This window comes from Vespa velutina, chromosome 3 (assembly GCF_912470025.1).
Source record: "Vespa velutina chromosome 3, iVesVel2.1, whole genome shotgun sequence".
NCBI lineage: Eukaryota > Metazoa > Arthropoda > Insecta > Hymenoptera > Vespidae > Vespa > Vespa velutina.
In genome coordinates this window covers 5,358,503-5,379,388 of record NC_062190.1, presented here as the reverse complement: position 1 = coordinate 5,379,388, position 20,886 = coordinate 5,358,503, and the positions used below count along the sequence as shown (strand labels likewise).

Sequence of the window (20,886 nt, the reverse complement as noted above, 5' to 3'; positions counted from 1 at the left end):
TTTCTCTTTCTCTTTCTTTTTTTCTTTTCTTCAATCCTATGTTCACGTTATAAACCTCAGTGATTAGCTCTATGCCTTATCGAACTCTGTTCCGCTAATTAACGGAGAAATTTAAGCTCGCCTATCGAAACCAGATAGACTGAGTAGAACGTAGAAAAAAAGAGAGTGATAGAGAGAGGGAAGGTAGAATCGTCATAGACGGTACTCACCTTTCATTTCCCGATACGCTCGTACTCACTCGACGAAAGAAACGAGATGCGTTTCGATTTCAACTTCTACGAATAGAATAGAACGACACTCCGTTCCTTTTTCTATCTCTCTATCTATCTATTTCTCTTTCTTTCTCTCTCTCTCTCTCTCTCTCTCTTTCCCTCTCTCTCTCTCTCTCTTTCTTGCTTTCAAATAAACTCGTATGCCCGTCGGGGTTCGTTGTATCGTGCTAAGTTCACTCTGACGCGACATTGATTTCAAGATTCCGATTTAGATAACGAAACCGGGCAAACTCGAATGCGTCGAAGAAACCGAACGAATTTTCGTACAGGTGTATAGCCGGTGAATGTACCAAGGAAACTTTGCGCCACTTAATCCAACCTTCACTTTTTCTTTCTCCTTTTTTCTCGTTCTCTGTACTTTTTTCATTTTATCGTTCCTAAGCTGCTATAGGTAAAAAAAGTGCCAAAGGTAGTTACATAATAGAAGTAATAGGAGAGTCGACAGTACAGAACAAGAATACCACCGAATACCATCATAGAGGTGGATGTGAGTGGTGAAGAAGGCTGAGATGAGAAGAGAATCAAATGAGTAGTGAGGGTTTAGTTTCTCTAACAATGTTTCACTAGATGCACCACTCAAAATCTTGTTCCTTGTTTATCTCTGATCCCTTCTCCTCTTTTTCATTATTTTTTCAACGATTTTCTATCTCGTGTAAACAAAATTTCAGTACTGCAAGCGTGGGTTTCATTAGGGGTGGGGGAAGCTGCAATTTATTTCGTAAAAGATACGAAGACTTCGCTTTAATTCTCGTCTCGTCACTTTACGGAAAGATCAATGAATTGTAAAGGAAAAACGTCTCGCTTATTAATACTATTACTTTTAATCCCTTCGGACATTCCGCTTATCATTTGGTTCTCTCGCAATTTCTCGTTCGATGATAAGAAACTGATTAACAGTGCTCTCGAAGAAATCGTTACTCCCTTTTTTTTTCTTTTTTTCTTTTTATTACCTTTCCCCTTAGGCCTCGAATCCTTTTAACGATTAATTAAAACATTGTAGTATCGATTTTAGATTGGCCGAGAACACGTGTGCACGCTTAAGTACCTACGTGATTACGGAACAAGTGACTTATCGCACCGGCACAATTCTACGACCAGCCAAGCTTACAATCAAAAACTTTTGGAAAGCTAACTTTTTCACTTTGCAAGATAGTTTTCGCCGAGTTAACAACAACCTTCCGACGCGAAGTTTTCCATTTGTGGAAACAGACGAATTTCAAAGTTTCTCGACGAATTTCAGAACGCGCGCGCGCGCGCGCGCACGTAACGCTTCCTCTTCTTTCTCTTTCAACCCCTCTTTCTTTGGAAAGAGCACGCGCACGCGCGTACTCAACGATGCATGGAATAATCTCTCTCTATCTCTCTCTCTCTCTCTTTCCCTCTTTCTCTCTCACTCTCTCTCTCTCTCCCTCTCTCGCTGGCAACGAGCTCATCCTGCCTACGTATCGCCCCATATCGTACAGAAATTGCTCTCTTGAAACCGCGTAAATGAATCCTCCGACGTCACGCGATCGAAATTTTCAATGAATGCCCAACCTACCAGATAATACATATTATTTACGCTTAAGATTATGCGCATCGTTGAATTACAACTTCTCTTTCTCTCTCTCTCTTTTCATTTCTTTCTCTCTCTATCTATCTATCTTTCTCTCTAATTTTCTTCTCGTTCGATCGATTGATTTTTCTCGTTCACTTATGGTAAAAGCTAAAAGAGTATTCAACTAAATCCTTATCTATATCCTTATCTACATTTTTCCTCTCTCCTTAGACTTTAGTCACCGTGAGGAAGGTGACTTGGCGTGCAAAGGGGAGAATCTCAACCCAAGCTGCCGTCTGTCCCGAGGGAGTTTCCACTAATTTTCTGTAGGTCCAAGTAGAAATGGACCGTTAACACCCCGATGTAGAAGGCAGGATATAGAAGCGTAAGACGAAGGGAAACTAAATCGAGATAAAGAGTAAGATAGACAAACCGAGAGAGAGAGAGAGAGAGAGAGAGAGAGAAGAGAGGGGGAGAAAGAGAACAGGAAAGATGTCAAGAAAGGTAGTAGCTCGAAAGCCAGCCAGGCTATATAAGAAGAGAGAATCTGGAAGCAGTGGGTGATGTTAAAAGTGAGAGGGTTGGAGCCTCGAGTTAAACAGAAACTTCTTCCCCACTCACGAATCATCCTTGTTTGTCTGCTACGCCTTCTCTTTCTACCGTTTCCTCGTTCCTTTCCTCGTTCCTTTCCTCTTATCTGTCTCGTAGTCTTCTAACGGCCGGAAATTTGGAAACTTGACACCAGCATGCTGACCGATTTGGGTTCTTCTTCTTATATCGATACTTTGAAGAGCTTCCGACTATCGTTACTTTGATCCATCGTTTCCCAATCGATCCAATTACTTTCCATAGAAAAAGAAGTAGAAGACGTATTTTCTACCGATTGAAATGCTTTTCATTGATTCCTTCTCGTTTCCTGACTCGCATATATGTCTATCTCGCCATTTTACACGCGCTCATTTCGAAAACTAGCGTAAAATGCGTACATAGAAGCAACTCTGTAGTCGCTGTAATAACATGGCGATATAGTAGTAGTGGTGATGTGCACCTCCGTGGTATAACCTCCGAGGAGGCAGAGCTTTATAATAGCGCTATGGAAACACAATGGCACCCATTCTACCTTTCTCTCTTCATCCGCCGTCGTGGTTCGCGAGCGTAGCACAGCGAAAGCCATCCTCTCACCAAGCCTGATGTCGGTGGTGCCCTTTACTCTTCCTACCTATCCACCTGCCCACCTTTGAAAACTTTACATAAATGTACTAACTATAACTATTGTTTCACTGAGGCAACATTCCCTCCAAAATATCCCGTCCAAGTGATATTTATCGTTGTGGGTTAATGAATTTCTCCTTTCAGTCTCCACGTAAATTTCGCTAATCCCTTTTCTCAAGGTTGTACATTTTATCATAATTGATCATTTCTTGTTTAAAATCCGTTATTGAGTATTCGAGAAGATCGATAAATATAGGCCTCGTATAAAATTTCATTTTACGAAAAGAAATGAAGATGAAAAATTTACTTACGTACCATTATGTTTCTGTAAAGCTCAAGATTTTTACAAATTTATCGGATAAAGGGTGCTTCGTAATTCATTGGTGAAGCACGAGACGCGTCAAAAGAAACCGAGCGATGTTTCCGCCGCGAGGCCATTTGCGCGATTTGGGAAGCAAAGAACGCTCCACCGCCTTCTTTTCTTCCACACAACTACTACCAACTTCCTTTCTATTATTCCCTTCGCATCTTTTTGTTCGTGCCGAGTCTTTCTTTTTTTTTTCAGCCGGTATCTCGATTCTTTATTTCCTAGACTAGAAGGGCCGTCTAGAACCGTGAAGAAAGAAAGAAAGAGAGAAAGAGAGCAAGGTTTTCATTTGTAGAATTCCATGTATCGTGATTTGTAGCTAACGGTTAATTCATTTTCCCCGCAGATTCCCCTTTCGGTTGTAGCAGATTGGCGCCGAGGAAAAGCCGCGATGCGAGAAAGTATTGTCCGCACGCGTTCCTCCTTATCAAATCTTTTTCTTTCTAGACTTCTACCGAAACAAGGAGTAAGAGTAGGAGAAAGTACAAGAAGAAGAGGAAGAAGCTTTCTACGACTTCCCTAGACTACTTTCGTCGATGTTTCCTTGCCCAGCCTAGCCCTGACGTCAGGAAATGAAAGAGAAACAGTAAGAAAGAAAGTGAAAGAGAGAGAGAGAGAGAGAGAGAGAGAGAGAAAGAGAGAGGCAAGAAGGGAAAGAAAATCACATCTTACGGGAAACAATTTCTGCCTACGTCCAAGAGAGCCACCAAAAGAGATCTTTTATTAAGGCGCAGCGCCTATAATATTTTATGATCCACTCGGCGGAGTAACTGCGGAATGGCTTATGACGTCGTATGAAATACTTCGATGCCACGTGATCGGTAATGATTTCGAACGACCACGAAACTTCTTCGTACATATTTACGTTAGTATATATGTACATACTTTTGGGTGAAATAAATGAGCAAACGATGGCAAAGGAGAGCATTTGTTATTCTATTCTAACGAATGTTAATGTCATTCAAGAAACGCGAGCGGCAAATTCGATCGCGAAACGGCGAAGTTAATTATTACGTTAACACGAGGGTAGAAGGAATTACAGCGGAAGCGACGCGTATGCATGAATAAACATTACTTTCGATGTAAAGGGTGCAACGTGGTACGAAAGGAAAAGCTTGCCCGTAGATAGGATGGAGGAAGAGAGAGACGAAAGGGGAGGAGGTGGTGGAGGAGTGAGCAAGGGAAGGTAGGTTGGAAAAGAAGAGGAGAGAGGAGGTGGCTGCTTTCTCTGTTTCCAGCGTGTTAATTGTCAGCACTCACCGTTGGCACATGTGCGGCGAAACGTTTGGCTATTCATGCAAACAGTTTTCGAAAGTTTAATCGGCGCATCCGTCGGGTGGGCCGTACGCTCGTTCGTTTCGAGTTCATGTGCGGAGAGGGAGATGAAGAAGGAAAGAGAAAGATATATATATATATATATATATATATATATATAGAGAGAGAGAGAGAGAGAGAGAGGGAGAGGAAGAGAGAGAATGTGAGAGAATTGGGAAACGAGAGACAGATAAAGAGTAACAAGGCCGGAGAGAGCATACGAAAGCGAAAGACAGAAAAAGAGAAAGAGAGAGAGAGAGAAAGAGAAAGAGAAGGTGAGGAAAGAGGGCGAGCTGGAGCGAGAGAAAAGTTGTTATCTGCTTCACAGGTGGTGATAAGGCTACGATTTGTTTCCACGTGAGCTTGCTAGGCATAGATTAAAACTGTTTAAGCCCCGGCCATCCCCAGAGGCACCATTTCTACTCGAGTTTAATCTATTCATACTGTTCCCCCGCGGTATCCATCCTCTGCCTTTCCAAGTTCAGCTTTACTCTTGGGATACATTAAATGTTCCCACGAATGTCTTTAAGACGTGGCGGAAACGGAAAAAGCTAGGAGGTTGTCCTTCTTTCATTTCTTTTTCTTTCTCTTTTTCTCTTTTTCTTCTTTGCGAAAGAGATTATACACGGAATAGATAGAAAAGTTCTAGTTTAAATAAATTTTTCAAAGTGGGTCGTGCCAAGGAAAAAGGGTATTTCGGAATTACTTGCCAACAACTTCGTAACTAACGATTATTTTAATTCGCACGTAAAAAAAAGGATAAGGCATTTACCTGGAATTTATATGCATACATATATACATATATATGTAAGACATGTATATGTTTCTCTCATGCGTTCTTTTATTCGTGGCACACCAAAGAATATACCAATATTTTGCTTTCATCTTGGGAACCTATATGCACGGAAGACAAAATTCCATGGGCCACGAGTATATTTTCACGAAAAAGTGAACAAATTGCCGTGTCGGCGAAAGAACGGGGAAAATGACAGGAAAATAAGTGCCTCCCCCGTCCGAGGATAATTTTCACCCTTAACTCTTGTTCCCCCGCACCCATTTCCTCAATCACGAAGACTGGAATCGATTCAGCGATGCACAAGGGATGTTTCCAATTATCGTTAACTGTGAACACAAGTGATATACAGGGTGTGTTCTTTTTAAATTGAGACACCTAAATATCTCGAAAAGAAAACATTTTTGAAAAGAAAGCTTAAAATAAAAGTTATTTAGTTTTCAGTGGCAAACATAATAGCATTATTTATTTCCAATTCGGTGTACGTGTTTAAAGTTATTTTAAGATCAATAAATAGAGATATTATCACTAAATAGAAAAATTTACAATTAAAAACATTTATCCTGTATATATGCGATCATTGTAATTCACGAGTATATAACTCCGTAATATAATAGATGTTCAATCTCTTTCCCTTTCTCCCTATCTCTGTAAACATATATCCAACTAAACTACTAAATCCATTTTCCTATATATATAGCTACATATGTATGTATGCACGTATAATTGAAACAAAAGAACATTCATTACATCTACTCCTATTAGAAAACTATCTATAATTAACCGATTAATAATAGTTCGATGGTCCAGTTCGCTACGCTTTTGTCTCTCTAATCGAGCCATCGAAATTCGACTCTTATCGATCTAATTTGTCTCTAATTACTTTCCTATTCAATCCCTTCTATTTCAACTTTTTATAAAAAAAAGTACAAAAATTCTAACAGCGATCTTTGAAACATGAGAAGAAAAGTACATCGAATCATTCTTTAATACATCCTCGAATAATACTTGAAATCGAGTCAAGTGCGTATTGCGTGCACCTCGAGAGCAATAAATCAATCTCTGGACGATTTACTTCCCTTAAATTCGCCCTATCTCCCAGTTTTCGCGATCAGACATGCGATGTAACAATTACCGTTCGGTCTCCCTCTATCTTTCTCTTTCTCTCTCCCTTACTCTTTGTGTCTCTTTCTTTCCGCGTCATTCATAATATCTATCACCAGCAACCCCAACCACCAAAAAGGACTTGGAAGAAGGGAGAGATGAATTCCGATATATAAGGTACCAGCCTTGGAAGGGCAATTTTGAGAGAAGAAAATATATGTCATTTCTTATTGTTCGTCGAGCCGCCAAAAATTTTACACGAGAACATACGTGTTTCAAGATGCTTCATTCTTTTTCTCGAAATCATTTTCTCTCTTCTCTTTCTTTTAAAACTCTCCAAGATAATTCTACTCGTTCAAAAGCTGATCATTCGAGACAATGAAAGAAGAAGATGTACTGACGGAGGAAACGTCTTCGCATAATTAGCAGAAAAATTAAGCTTCTCGAGCGCTACGTGCGAGCGCAATTAAGATCTGTAGATGGCGTAAAGCGTCGAGATTTCTACGATGCTAATTACACGGCACTTCGCGGTTCTTATGTGCCTACCAGCCAGGTAAGCAGTGGGCAATAAATACGCTGCACGACTAAGAGCCACAGTGAAAGAGAGGGAGAGAGAGGGAGAAAGCAAATGAGAGAAAGAGAGAGAGAGAGAGAGAGAGAGAGAGAATGTGAGAGAAGGAGGACAAACACGGCTGAGTTACGAAGGAGAATAATGTCAGCAAATATACAAGCGAGTACAATGGGTAAACGTGTTTAAAATATATTCACCACTGTGAAACGCATATATATACACACTCGCCCACGTACGGTACACAGAATGAGTGAGTGTGAAAATTTAACGTGCACACTTCTCTAAACGAAATTAAGCGCATACACACACACACACAGAGAGAAAGAGAGAGAGAGAGAGAGAGAGAGAGAGAAAATATGATTACGCGATAATACAATAAAAAGATAAGTTGGATATACACGAACATTCATTTTTATTGTACTCGTAGGACTATTTTGAGAGTATCGAGAAGAGGATAATGATAGGAACGAAGGACACATTAGGACGTGAAAGAGAATGAAAAAAATAGAAATATTTAATGGAACGTAGATGAGAAACGACGAGTATGCATCGCCGCAGGACGCGAGACGGCCGCTGGCCGATCTATCTTCCATCAGTTTGCAACATTAATGCGGCATTTACCGTAATGGCATGAAACGACCTAGAAAAGAGTCTACGTATTCCATCGTCCGCGATGGACGTTTCGACTGACCACACACATGGTCGAGCCATGACAACCGGTCAAAACATGAGTATTCGCTAACACCCTGGACATGATGACCAACGTGAGTATCGCAATCGATATTTTAACATTGGCTGCGAGCAATTTCTTGGAATATATCATATATCCGTCTGATTAAAAAGAAAAAAAAAACAAAGAGAAAAAAAAAGAAAAACGATTTCTTTTCTCGGTCAACAAACGAATTTATGTGTTTTTACGATGTCGTGAAATAATAATGAAAAATTTTGAAAAAGAGAAAACGTATTGAAACGTCTTTGAGTCGGTTAATGACGTGATCGTGGTATAAAGTTTTATTCCCTGCCATTTAATTAAGGCTACTTTTGTTGTTACGATCACGCGGAGATGAAGAAAAGGTTATTACGATAACAACATAGCTTTTGTTGCTCATGTTAGATCCTCGACAATATCATAGCAGGCATTCGTTGCTGGTTACAGTAAGAAAAATCTTAATAATTTCGCTACTCGAGGGTAAACTGTGAGACGAATAAAGGAGGATAACATTATCACGGATTTTCGCGAATGTTTGTTATCACGAAGATGGTAGAAATGTGTAGAAACACATCCCATTTTACGAAAATTGCGTCACTCGGATTAGTTTGTTTGCGAAACGGATGTTCCACATTTATGACGCAGCCGGACAGGCGGGCAGGCAGGTAGGTAGGTAGGCAGGAAGGCTGGAAGGAAGGCAGGTTGGCTGGCAGGCAGGCATCCTTACAGGAAACGTTTCTGGAAGAGCCTGCATGTCCTTGGCTTGCGGAAGAGTCCCAATGTACGGTTAACGCGCGGCCTTTAATAAATCTCTTCGCTACATGAGAGCAGTGAAGCAAGCTCATTCTACCTTCTCTCTAGTCTCCGTTGCATCCTCCGGGAGATTCCGGTAAATAAGCTGGCCGAGTTTTAATTATTCCTATTTTCCGCATCCAGGTGGCTTGTCCTCATCACGAAGCTCCCGTAAGCTTCTCGTCTTGCCCGCTCTCAAGCGGTTCTCGAGATTTAATTATGCAAATCGTTGTGCCACTAGACAAAACCAATATTTGCCCGAGTTCTTATGTTAGATAGAAACGAAACCTCCGATCCCAGTGGCCAAGGACAAGGAAGAGAAGAGAAAAGAGAAGGAAGAAAGAGAAAGGGAATGAAGGCTAGGACCGAGAGACTCATAATCAGGAAGATTCATTTGCCTTGGTAAATAAAAATATAATCTCTCGCCTCTTTGCTCGCGCCACGAGCACCGCGCCCCAGCGGAGATCCTCTTTGTCGTCATAAATACATTTTCCTCGAACGCGGTAATAGGTTTCCCACTGATTAAAGCTGTCCATTAACCTTTCGCCTCTTCTCGGATAAAGGAGAACGGATTAGGAGATTACAAGGTGGTGCGGTGGCAAGTGAGTTAGCTCTTAAAAATCGACTTTCTAAAAAGCGTGCGTGAAACGGAACATTATTACGAACCCTTTTCACTTTGAGAACAACTGCCCCGCGTTTTTTACATTGATCATTTCTCCTATTCCCTTATCGAGTATCGATAAGTGTTCTCGTTAAATCGACGATTCGTTGTCTTTTGTAGCTTCCATTCTCTTTCCAAATGATCAATTTTATTCGAATGTTTCGCGAGACTATGGATCGTTTCGGAAGAGAATATTCGAGCGTTCTTCTGACAATGGCGTACGTTTCAACGATTCTACTCCGCGAGATTATAAACCGGAGGATATGATCATGGATTAAATGCAAATGGAACACCACTTCTCCTACGCCTATCTGTTGCAACGTAGCGAACTTTTGCAAAGCAATTTAACTTCTTCTGCGGAAGAATAATTTCATTCATTCGTTTAGAATTCTCTTCTATAGTAGTCAAATGGATTTGTAGAAACTCGGTTAAATCTCGATGCGAAAGGATACGTAAGTAAGGGAAGGATTAATAAACCGTTGAGTTTTTTATTTTTTCTTTTTTTTTTTTTTTTAAAGACAATCAGTCATAATAAATTCGTTTAATTGGTTAGTCCGGAGATAATGAGCTCAAAATAAATATGTCCAGGAATGAAAAACTGGGACGCTTTGTCCCGTAAAAACTCACCCTTTTCTTCTTCATCCCATACATAGGTAGGTATATGCTCGTACACGATCCCCGATAAAAGTTTCCTCCCTATGATCATGCGCGAATCTCGTTACAAGGATAATTTTTCCCGTAGGATTTCATCGGGATCGTTGGGGCCAAAATATCAGGGCTGCGTTGGACTTTAGGAAAATCGAGAGGTAGCGTGCCGAGCGAACAATGGCCGTAACGACTACCACCGGCTACTGCACGGCGATTATTCATTTTCTCCTTCGGTCCTTCCATGAAATCTCTAATAACGGTGGCTGCACTGGAGAGCCAGGTAGTGAGGTTAAAAGCTTCTCTAGCGTTAAAAAAAGAATGAGTGAGGGAAAGAAGGACGAGATGAAAAGATAGGAAGAAGAAGAAGAGGAAGAAAAAGAAAAAAGAATAAGAAGAAAAAGAAGAGGACAACTATATGGAGGATGAGAGAAGTGAGGAAAGACGGTGGTAGTCAAGCAGGTAATGTATCCAGTTAAAAGTTTTCACAGGTTCGCCTTGTAGCAAGTGGAGGGAGTAGGAAAAGTTCCTTGGAAGGCGGCCGAAGTACACTAAGGGAAGGAACGAAAGAAGGTGGCACTAGAGGCTAGAGATTGTGCATTTGTTATTCATGGGGTCCGACGCTTCAGTTAGCTTTAACATTTCGCCGCGTGAAAAGTAGCCGCACCTTTCACCGCAGCCCCACGTACGTCGTATGCAAAGAGGGGACAACCTTGGATATAAGGGATGAACGATGCGTCGAACGTGTCGACGGAAGAGGAAGAAGAAGAATATAAGAAGAATAGGAAGCAATTCATGATCTTACAACATACTGCTATAATATCACCATGATCGAGTAATGACCGATTTCGAATCGGTTTATCGTAATGCGTTTCCTAAATTACCTTTCTGTTTTATTGGTTCGACTATATGGTCGTAACGTTCTCGCTACCTTTTATTTAGGTCAGTCCGCGTAATTAAATCGTTTATGCGTTCGAAGTATTAACGAAGCCAGCCAGGTTGGATAGAAATGATACCAACGGCTATGGAGAGCCGCATCATGATTACGCGTTTTCGATCAAAATTACGAATTAATGCTTGTGCAGCCACAAATCGTTAATGCTTATACTCGTACGCTTTTCGTTTCGGTCAGTGTGGCAATCCTTTTTGTCTTCGTTTGATATTAGTTTTATCTCTTTCTCTTTTTTTCTTTATCTCTATTTATATATCTATCTCTTTCTCTTTTTTTCTCGGATTCACCACATATACCGTGACTCTTTCGCCAGGCCTGTATATGCTATAGGTCAATTATAATCCCCCGCTAGTGGCGCTTTTCCATTCTCTCCATAAGAGCAAACGAGCGATTTTCAATGGACAGTACCTGTCGATATTACCCTCGTCCATCTTCTCCGTGTAGTGTGCTTTGAAAGCCCATCCGAGGGTGGGAACGAGACCGGCGAGCGAGGGTACGCCAGGGGAGAGGGCTAGCCAGCAGCGAGGGCCGACTAACGATCGGCTGGAATCGGTGTAACCAGAATTAACACCACGGCTTGATTTTTGCCGCATCGATTTTTCTGTTGACACGAATGTACTCGGTATCGAAGACCGACCGACGAATTGACCGGCGAAATTCTCTGCTTCTCCCTGTATTGGTTGTCTTGTTACATATATGTATACATATGCGCATGCGTATTGTTTCCTCTGTCACTTCTGGTTCTCTGTTCAAGTAAATTGTCTCCCCTTTCGATAAGAAACGTTACTGAACTGGCAATGCGATAAAAGATAAACAGAAACGTAGGTAGGAAATAATAGAAAGTGATGCCAGTGTTCGCGTTGGGAGTACTTTAAGTTCGTCGTTAAAAACGCATCGTATATCTCGACGGAAATATCGCGCCTCTTGAGAGAACCATTCGTGGGAGGCGTAAGTGGGAGGGTGGATATCTCATTATGCAATAGCGTCGCCTTTTTGAAAGCACCCTAAATTTCCCGGGTGACAGTTTTTTCCGAGCCACTCAGAGGGAGAGTTAGAAGGAAAAAGAAAAACAGAGAGGGGAGGAGGGAGAGTGAGAGTGAGAGAGAGAGAGAGAGAGACAGAGAACGGGAGAGGTGGAAAGGGAGAAAGAGGGAGAAAGCACCGAGTGACGGCGCACAGGTGCGTTCTGTAGCTTGGCTCGTCGGCTTGGCGACGTTATTCGAAAGCTGCAAAGGATGACGATATGAAATTTCTTCTCTCCCTCTTTTTCTCTCGTTCTCGTTCTCTCATCTTTATCTCTTCACAAGAGCTACGCTGCAAAGTACTTTTTCTTACTTCTTTCCTACCTTGCTTCTATCCTTTTACCGACTTCTTCGTGCTTCATCGATACGATTGTTGTTGCTTTCACGCGTCGAAAAGGTAGTAGAACCTTTCGCGCAATCTCTAATCTTTCTGATGCATCCGAAAGTTTTATTACCCTCGCTCTTCCAAAATGGAATTCATCCATTCAATCTTTTCCTCTCCCGTAATCTTTTTCATTTATAGATATATATACACCTTTATATATATATATATATATATATATATATATATATATATATATATATATATTATATATACACACACGTCGTTGGAGAAAATTTCTAAACTTATAAATTTCGAGATTAAATTGATTTTCATTTTCTTCATCGATCAAAAAACTGCTACTTCCATCCAGGAAAATATAACATCGTCTTTGGCGATGAAGAATCGTCTTCGTAATAGAAGAAGAATTCTCAATAGAGTAAAGATACTACCTTGTTTCTTCGTCCTACTAAAAACTTAGAACTCTGGTTAACGGGTAATTCCTAAATTTCTATGCAATGGCGCACAAACTACCGGCACAGCCCCGCATTTATGGATCACCGCCGTACGATATAATCTGTATTCACGGTTATACCGCAAGGTCGATACGAGGGTGGGCTGTGGGTGTTGCGGTGTACAACGTAAATCGCCACTCTCGACTATGAAAGTAAGAGCAGGCGGGCTTGGAATCGCATTAAGCACGTTACTACCAGACTGCCTGCGTCGTCTCGTGACTTAGGTCATGGTTCGACGAATGGAAACACCACTGTGTACGCCTTTAAGATTGCTTTTCACGGATCTCGATAAAAGAACAAAAGAAACAGAGAGAAAGAGAATTAATGACGTATTATCTTTCCGCGAAACAAGTCGATACGTTCATACGACCAACCGAATCTCGACTTTCCCAACTAATTTCAAGCAAAAGGGATGAGAAGTTTTGGGGAAACGAGCAAGTATCGTACTTTACGACACGTCATTCTCGCCTAATTTTCGAGGTAATTTATCTTTCGTAACAGGGAGGACGTTCATTAAAACCGAGATAAGATTCGAGATAGACAATCGAAAGACATTTCACGGTAGTCTTCTCCTCGCGAAATAGAAGCGACGCATTGCTATAGTAGAGTTTCGAGATAAAACTAGGTAGCTAGATAACTAGCTGGCTGGTTGGCTGGCTGGTTGGTTGGTTGGCTGGCTGGTTGACTGGCGAGAGTCGCGAGAAGGTGGGGCATAAAGGGGTGAAAACCGATGGTGAATTAAGCCGGTACGACCACCGACGCGTATACGTCTTGCCCAAGCTTAACGGATGATTAATCTATCCACACCCTCCGCAAACAAGTACCTTCAAAACAGGCACCTTGGCGGGCCACCTATATTCGTTCGCACCACCCACCTATAGCGCGCGCGCGGCCACGCTACGACAAAAACGGCTGCTTCCAATTACCATCGAGCTCGTTTGGAATCTCCCTCGCTAATTTGAACTCGCTCCCGCCGACAACTCGTTTTCCAGACCACAGACTCGGGATTTTGTGAGATCGTTCGCCCACAGTAACGGTACTTCGTCGATTTCTCTAATCCTAAAAAAAGTTCGTTGAAATCGCTTCTATTCGTTATACGCATTCAAATCGAACTTTTCCGTTACTGTTGCGTTTTTCTTTATTTCTTTTTCTTTTTTACTTTCTATTCCATTGTATTCCGTTAATTTTGTTGCATCTGGGGAGCAAACGTTATCTCGTAAATCGTGCCACCATTGGAACAGAATCTTTTATATGAAACAAATCATTTAAACGAATCAAATGCTAGATGACCGCGCTTATTGGAATCACACTAAATCCGTATTACTCATGCAGTACATATGTACAGTAAACATGGACTAAGATGCTAGACAGAGTGCGTTACAAAGTTGCATTTACGATAGCTATGTAAGCCCTCCTACGTTTACAGAAGGCTACTTCAAAGACCATGCATTACGATACTCTAGTAAATAAACGTTTCACACCCTGTAATGTCCTTACCGTCGTATTAATTAAACGAATGGACGTAATTATCCCTTTCGATATTGAGACTTGAAATTGAGTTGTGTACTCTCGTGTACCAAGTTACCGAGAAAACGTACCTATATCTATTTTAGATTCAATAGATCATTTTAATAAAATATGTATACTCATTCATTGAAGTTCTTCAAAGAATTCATATTTTTTCAAAATGGACAACTTCAATTCTGGTAAACCCGTTTTTTAGTAAACGAATAGATCATTTTGATTCTTAAAAAATAATAGTAACAAAATATAGGAAGTTCGACTTGAAATGTGATCAAAGATTGAAATGATTTTCCTTGATAAGACTTGGAGCTTTGCGTTGATCCAAACGGTTCACCGATCCGACACGATCGTTCGTTGCAACAGGAAGATCGACGCTGATCGCGTAGTGCCGTCCATGAACAGGAAGACGATCGGATGGATCCCATGAATAGTGCGGATGTCGTGAACGGTGTCCGGAGCTCGTATATATCTGTCGACGAGTCGGACAGACAACGGATGTTCCAGTGGGACACCATCGGCCTTGATTGACAACTCCATGCGTGCAACCGCGCACCCCAGATTATCGGGTCTAGAGACCGGAAGCTCGTTCTGCTGACCACCTCGAACTCCGAAGCAAATTTCATCTGGCAGCGTACGATTTCCGCATACGGAGGACATATCGAACGAACGTCTATTCGATTCGGCTCGTGAATGTTGTAGGAGAATATTTCGTAGGACGTATTCTCTCTTGTCTGACTCGTGCATTATAATGCGTCACATAGGACCAAAATTCGATCGTTTTATCTTTCTCCAATAACATCTAGAGAGTATGCAATAGAAACGGAGAAAAGAAAAGGATCGATATTAGACGAACTAACGTTAAATCCTTTTCCTCTTATTTCACGAGATTTGGAAAACTCATCGTCCACGTGTTATCATCAGGATCGATTCAAAGGTAAAGGATATCGAACGTCGGTTGGCACTGCTGTCCAGACAATGGACAAGGATACTTTACTGGATCTGCTCTTGGAGCACGAAGAGACTCGCGAGCGAGCCGAAAGCAGCCCGAGAGACGAAGAGAAAGCGAGAAAGTGAGAGGAAGGAAGAAAGAAAAGAGGAGGACAAAGATAGAAAAGGAGAAGGAGGAGAGAGAAAAGGGGAGAGAAGGTAGTAGTAAGAGGGTACCCCCCAGCTGGTAGAAGGTGGTTAAAAGGGGGATAGTAGTGCGAAAAGGGGGCACCAATGTCTTGGCTTGCGAGCTTCGGGGTCCTCCCGTCACCCAATCACGTCCTGGCGAAGCTCGCCATATTTCGCGGGGCGGAGTCCTCTCCTCGCCCTCCTCGCGCGACTGACTCAGACGCTATGTTCTACTATTATTTTAAACCCTTCGCCGTCACCCCTCGTTCCCGTTTCCTCCCTCCCTCCCTCCCTCCCTCCCTCCCTCCCTCTCTCCCTCCCTCCCGCTCTCTCCTTCTCTGTCTCACTTTCTCTCTTGTTCTCTCTCTTTCTCTCTCCTTCTCTTTCTCCGTTTTACTACTACTACTACTATTACTACTACTTCTACTACAACTACTTCTCTCTATCCGTCCCTCTTTGTCTCTCACTCTCACCATTTCGCTTGGTTTCATCCTTCTCACCCTCTCTGTGAGCGGTTCTCTCCTTACCACCACCGACCGTCGAATCAGCCCCTCTCTACGACGGACGTACGGCACCCCTTCTCGAGCCCTCTCGACAACCACCCACCGGCAACGTCTCGTGCCTCGGGGCGGAGATGAAAATTTCCAGACTCCTCGACGATCGAAACCGAATTGTTATTTCACGAGGTAGTCGACCCCTCCGCGCACGTTGTACCCTTCTTCCTACGTGGACTTTCTCTATCTCTTTCCACGGTTTCTCTTTCTCTCTTTCTCTCTCTCTCTCTCACTCTTTCTTTCCCCCTTGCCCTTGGGCGAAAGTTATACGTCGTGGGATCCCTTCTTCCTTTCCTACCGACCTTCAGACTTCTTCTCTTTGCGCCGAAGATTAAGGCTATGGTTTATTGCTAAGTAAAACGTTCGAGGATCGACCCCGTCGAGGGCTCCCTTTTTGATTTTTTTAAGTAACCGGATGTTAGCCAATTTTCTCGGAGAGCATTTAAAAACATTTTATGTCTCTCATTTTAACAAATCGTACAAGGATATTGTCAATGTGAACCTTTGAGTACATCAAGACGATAATATATTTCTTTTATTGTTTTACATTATATCTTCTTGAAAGTATCATTCAAAATATCAAAAAAGAAAAAAGCTAAAAAATGTCTTTCTATGTCTTTTCTTTCGACTATATTTACTGTGTTAAAAGAAGCTCACGGCGAACCTCCTTTCGTGGGCGAACAGAGAACTAGTAAAATTTGCAATTTAATGTCACCTTTATTTTTATAATCGATCTGGATATGATTCTTTCATGGGACCTTCCCTTTGAGCGCTCGGGAAAAGACCTTTCGGCGTCGTCACGGCGCGAGGGTGGCAGGATGAAGAGAGAGAGCCATGCGAGAAAGTGAATAAGTAGAAAAAAGCGAGACTGTGGAAGGGAGAGATAAAGAGAAGAAGGAAGGAGGAAAAAGGGAAGAAAGAGAAAGTAGGAAAAGCACGACGACGACGACGACGACGACGACGACGACGACGACGACGACGACGATGACGTCGACAACGTGGGCGTCGCACTCATCTTTTTGAAATACACCACACAGAAACGTTGCCGCTTACCATCGCGATCACTGTCATGTGTAAAGGAATGGAAAAGAAGCTTACCTACCCACCGGTGGAAGCTGCAAGGTGCATGAATTACAGGTACCAACTGAATAGACTTATTTCAATTGGCGTATCGCGACTCTGCGGACCTTGTTATTCCTTTTTCTGTTTCTTATTTTTCTTTTATTTTTCCTTTCTCTTTTTTCTCCTTTTTTCTCCTTTCTTTTTTTTTTTTTTACTAAGCGGTTTTTACAAAGGGATTGGAAGAGAGAGAGAGGGAGAGAGAAAGAGAGAAAGAAAAAGAGAAAGATATAGCGAACGAATAGCCAATGATAATATTAGCGATCGCTTGAACTTTTTCATGATATATGTAAATATATAAAAAAGTATTACACGCATACATATGTACATAAGTGTACACTCTATGTACAAGTTTTTGCCGTCCTGAATGAATTCTATTACCGCGCTCTAATTGTCGCTCTAACGACCGGCAAAAGAGCGGCATTCATCGGCGGACGATTCAACGTGTTTCGTGCGAACCACCGAGGAATTCATTTGGAAATAGTTCGAGGGAAAGAAGTTTCGGTCGACGCGAGATTCAAGCTCTCTGTTTCTCTCTCTCTCTCTCTTTTCCTCCTTTCTTTTTCTGTATATTTTTCTTTTCTTTGCCTTTGCTTTCTTTATTTTTACGGTCGGAAAACGCAAAATACAGCATCGTGATTACGGCGTCGTTTTTCGAAAAAACTGGTTTGTTCGAAGAAAAACGATATAATCGCTTGGCGAGCAATTAAGACGAAAATGAAGGGTTACCTTTGCGAGAAAAAATTTATGGAATATTTCTTCGTTTGTTTCCCGGTGACGAACGTTCCTCGCGCGTTCGTACAAATATATTCGCCAACATCGGTTACGTTTAATCCCAACTAGACATTGCGTCAGGTTTCCTGTCTCTCTCTCTCTCTCTCTCTCTCTCTCTTTCTCTCTCCCATGAAAAGAATAAAATATTCGATGCGTATATCTTCGTGAGCGTATGTAAAAATTTAACGTTCGACAAAAATTCATGACCGACAATGCGTTATCTCCATATTCATATACGTATCTTTCTTTTTCTCTTTCTCTCTCTCTCACACACACACACATACACATTCTCTCTCTCTCTCTCTCTCTCTCTCTCTCTCTCTCTCTCTCTCTCTCTCTCTCTCTCTCTCTCACTACCTCGTCACATATACACACAAACGCGAAGCTATTTATTTGGCGTTATGTAACACCCCACTACAGTGAATAACTCTGGGTGCAAGGTAATTTAAACGTTAAACTACAGCCACGCTAACGATGAATGTACTATCGTCGAATAAACGTGTTGTTCTCTCGTTGCTATATGCACAACGTACGTCTGCTTGGGCTAGCTCTCTTATCCCATGTTCCATACAGTACCGTCTCCGTGTACATAACAGCTGCAACTTTCTAAACCTCCTCTACAACTTATAAACTTTAACGTTATTCATATCATACGTATTAAAGCCACGCTGATGATAACGATCAAAGAACGACGGTAAAGTTAATTTTAGCTTTTATGTGATTAGATTCTATTGTCTTATAAACAATAGCTGCTCTTCGATTGTCAATGGATAAATAAATCTTTCATATAAATGTCAGAAATAAATATCTTGATTATTCGAAGGATGATTTTTTTATAATTAATAATTTTTCAAAATTTTCTTGACATTGATAAAATAATACCTATATCTACGCAATTTAAAAAGTATAGATATTTAAATTTTTGCAAGAGACATAGTGAACGATGTAGGAGAACGAATAGAAGAGAGGCGTTGTAATTAAAAATTCGCGCTCATGGCGGGCTTTGTCGCGGACGAAAAAAGGGAAGCGACGATCGATGTCGCGCTCTACCAGCCAATTTGTCGCTTACGAAATTGCAAGTGGGGATGGGATGACTATGACGTCGACCTCGAAGGACGGGGGAGGGGGGAATCGGCATAAAAAAAGTCATCTAGGTGGGGATAGTTTGAGCTCGACATCGTTTATCACGAAACGGTTAATATTTAACTCGTGGGCGGAGAGGCAAGTTTTACACGCGTCCGTTAACAAAGTGAGGCTAAAAACCACCGGCTAGCACCATGTCGAAACTGCCTAAAAGAGAAAGAAAGACAAAAAAAGGGATAGAAAGAAAAGAAAAGAAAAAAAGAAAAAAAAAGAAAAGAGATAGAAATGTACTTGTAAAAGAACTTGTCTCGTTTACGATAATCCGTTATGAAATTAAAAACATTAGGGTCTCGTAAAGATAAAGACATTATCCGCTTGTACGAGCGACATGATACTGCCAGGTCACAAACGCTTTTATTATAATATATAAAACGATATAACTCTAGTCATAATGTGGGCCTACTACTACAAAAGCGGAAAGTTAATATCCGTGTTATATCTTATATCTCCATGGGTATCTTCTACTTCAACGACAAGCATAATTCTTTTTCCTCACTCCTCGTCTTTTATTTTACATCGTACGATAATAGCGAGTGAAAAATTAATTAGCAATCATTTTTAAAGTAGCTCTATGTAATAGTATTTTTTTAATGTTCGCATTTCAAATATGTACTAAATTGACTATCTTATTTAATCGAGAAACAAGTGTTCTGTTACGAACGCAATTTCGTACTATAAGAAAAGAAAGATTACGATGGGATGTCTCTTTCTCTTTCTCTCTTTCTCTCTCTCTCTCTCTCTCTCTCTCTCTCTCCTTCTCTTTCTCTCTCTTACTATGGCGAGGAAAGGAACACGTTTCTAGAGTATTAATGAGAACGAATTAGATAGAGCCGAGATTAGAACCAACAGGTAGAATCACGAATAGGGGAGCTTCGTCGGGGATAATTCATCGCTAATCGAACATGGGAGCGGGCAGGTGCACAAGGGTCGGTTTTCACCCTTACCGTCCTTATCCACTGGCGTACGCGGTTGCGCTCTATTATCGGTTGTTGGCCGTTGTCAAATGAAATGGCAGTGCGAGGTAGAATCGAATAGATAGCTCGATTTATTGTACCTCGTTGTGCATCGTACGCGTGAGAATCAGTTCGCGTCAGAGTCATCTATATCTTCGAATCAGAAAATTTCTCTTTAATTCTCGGCTATTGTTAAAACGATTTCGTATATCGTGATTACAAGGATATCGTAATTGCATTTCTAATATAGCAGGAAAGTTGAAAACGAATTGCTCGAATCAGTAATGCTTCTTTACTAACAAACTTTTATCTAAATAACTACTCTCTGTTGTATGGTTATATGTTCTAGACAGTTCGGATGGAAAGATAAACTTGATTTAACTTCAACATTATCCAATCAGCCACAGGGATTTCGAAGTTAAACAGAGCTTAACTTTATCCGGCTTATGGATCTAGCGTCGAACCTAATATAATGTTCAGAATTAAAAAATACGATGCTTGTTAGACGAACGATCTTGTTGAGTTCAACGGCGAATAGATCTTTTGTTTAGTGACGCTATGGCTCATTTTTTCTTTTCTTTTATATTTCTCCTTTTCTTTTCTTTATGCGTAGATGAAAGACATCGACTAAAGATACGGTTGCATATAGCTATTATGCAAATCGTATTGGGAAGTATAATTAACGTCGTTATAAACCTAAGTTAAGCAATATATACAAACGGCTGTGTGATTTAAGTCCTTATGCTGCACTCCCGAGAGAAGAACGATAATGCTATTCGCGTAATAAAGCCTGAGTTCATGAATATTCAGCTAGCTCATATCGAAGTTTTAGTAAAAGTTATAAAAAACAAGAAGCCACCGCGGTCCAAAAAGATCCTGGAAGATCATATTCATAACTTGTTATTACGAAGAACT

General features: G+C 41.2%; 1 protein-coding gene across 9 annotated transcripts in view; it reads right to left on the bottom strand.

Moving 5' to 3' along the window:
• LOC124947720 (nucleolysin TIAR-like) overlaps positions 1 to 20,886 on the bottom strand; it is a 506,703-nt gene that overhangs the window by 305,660 nt on the left and 180,157 nt on the right. The window lies entirely within an intron of this gene.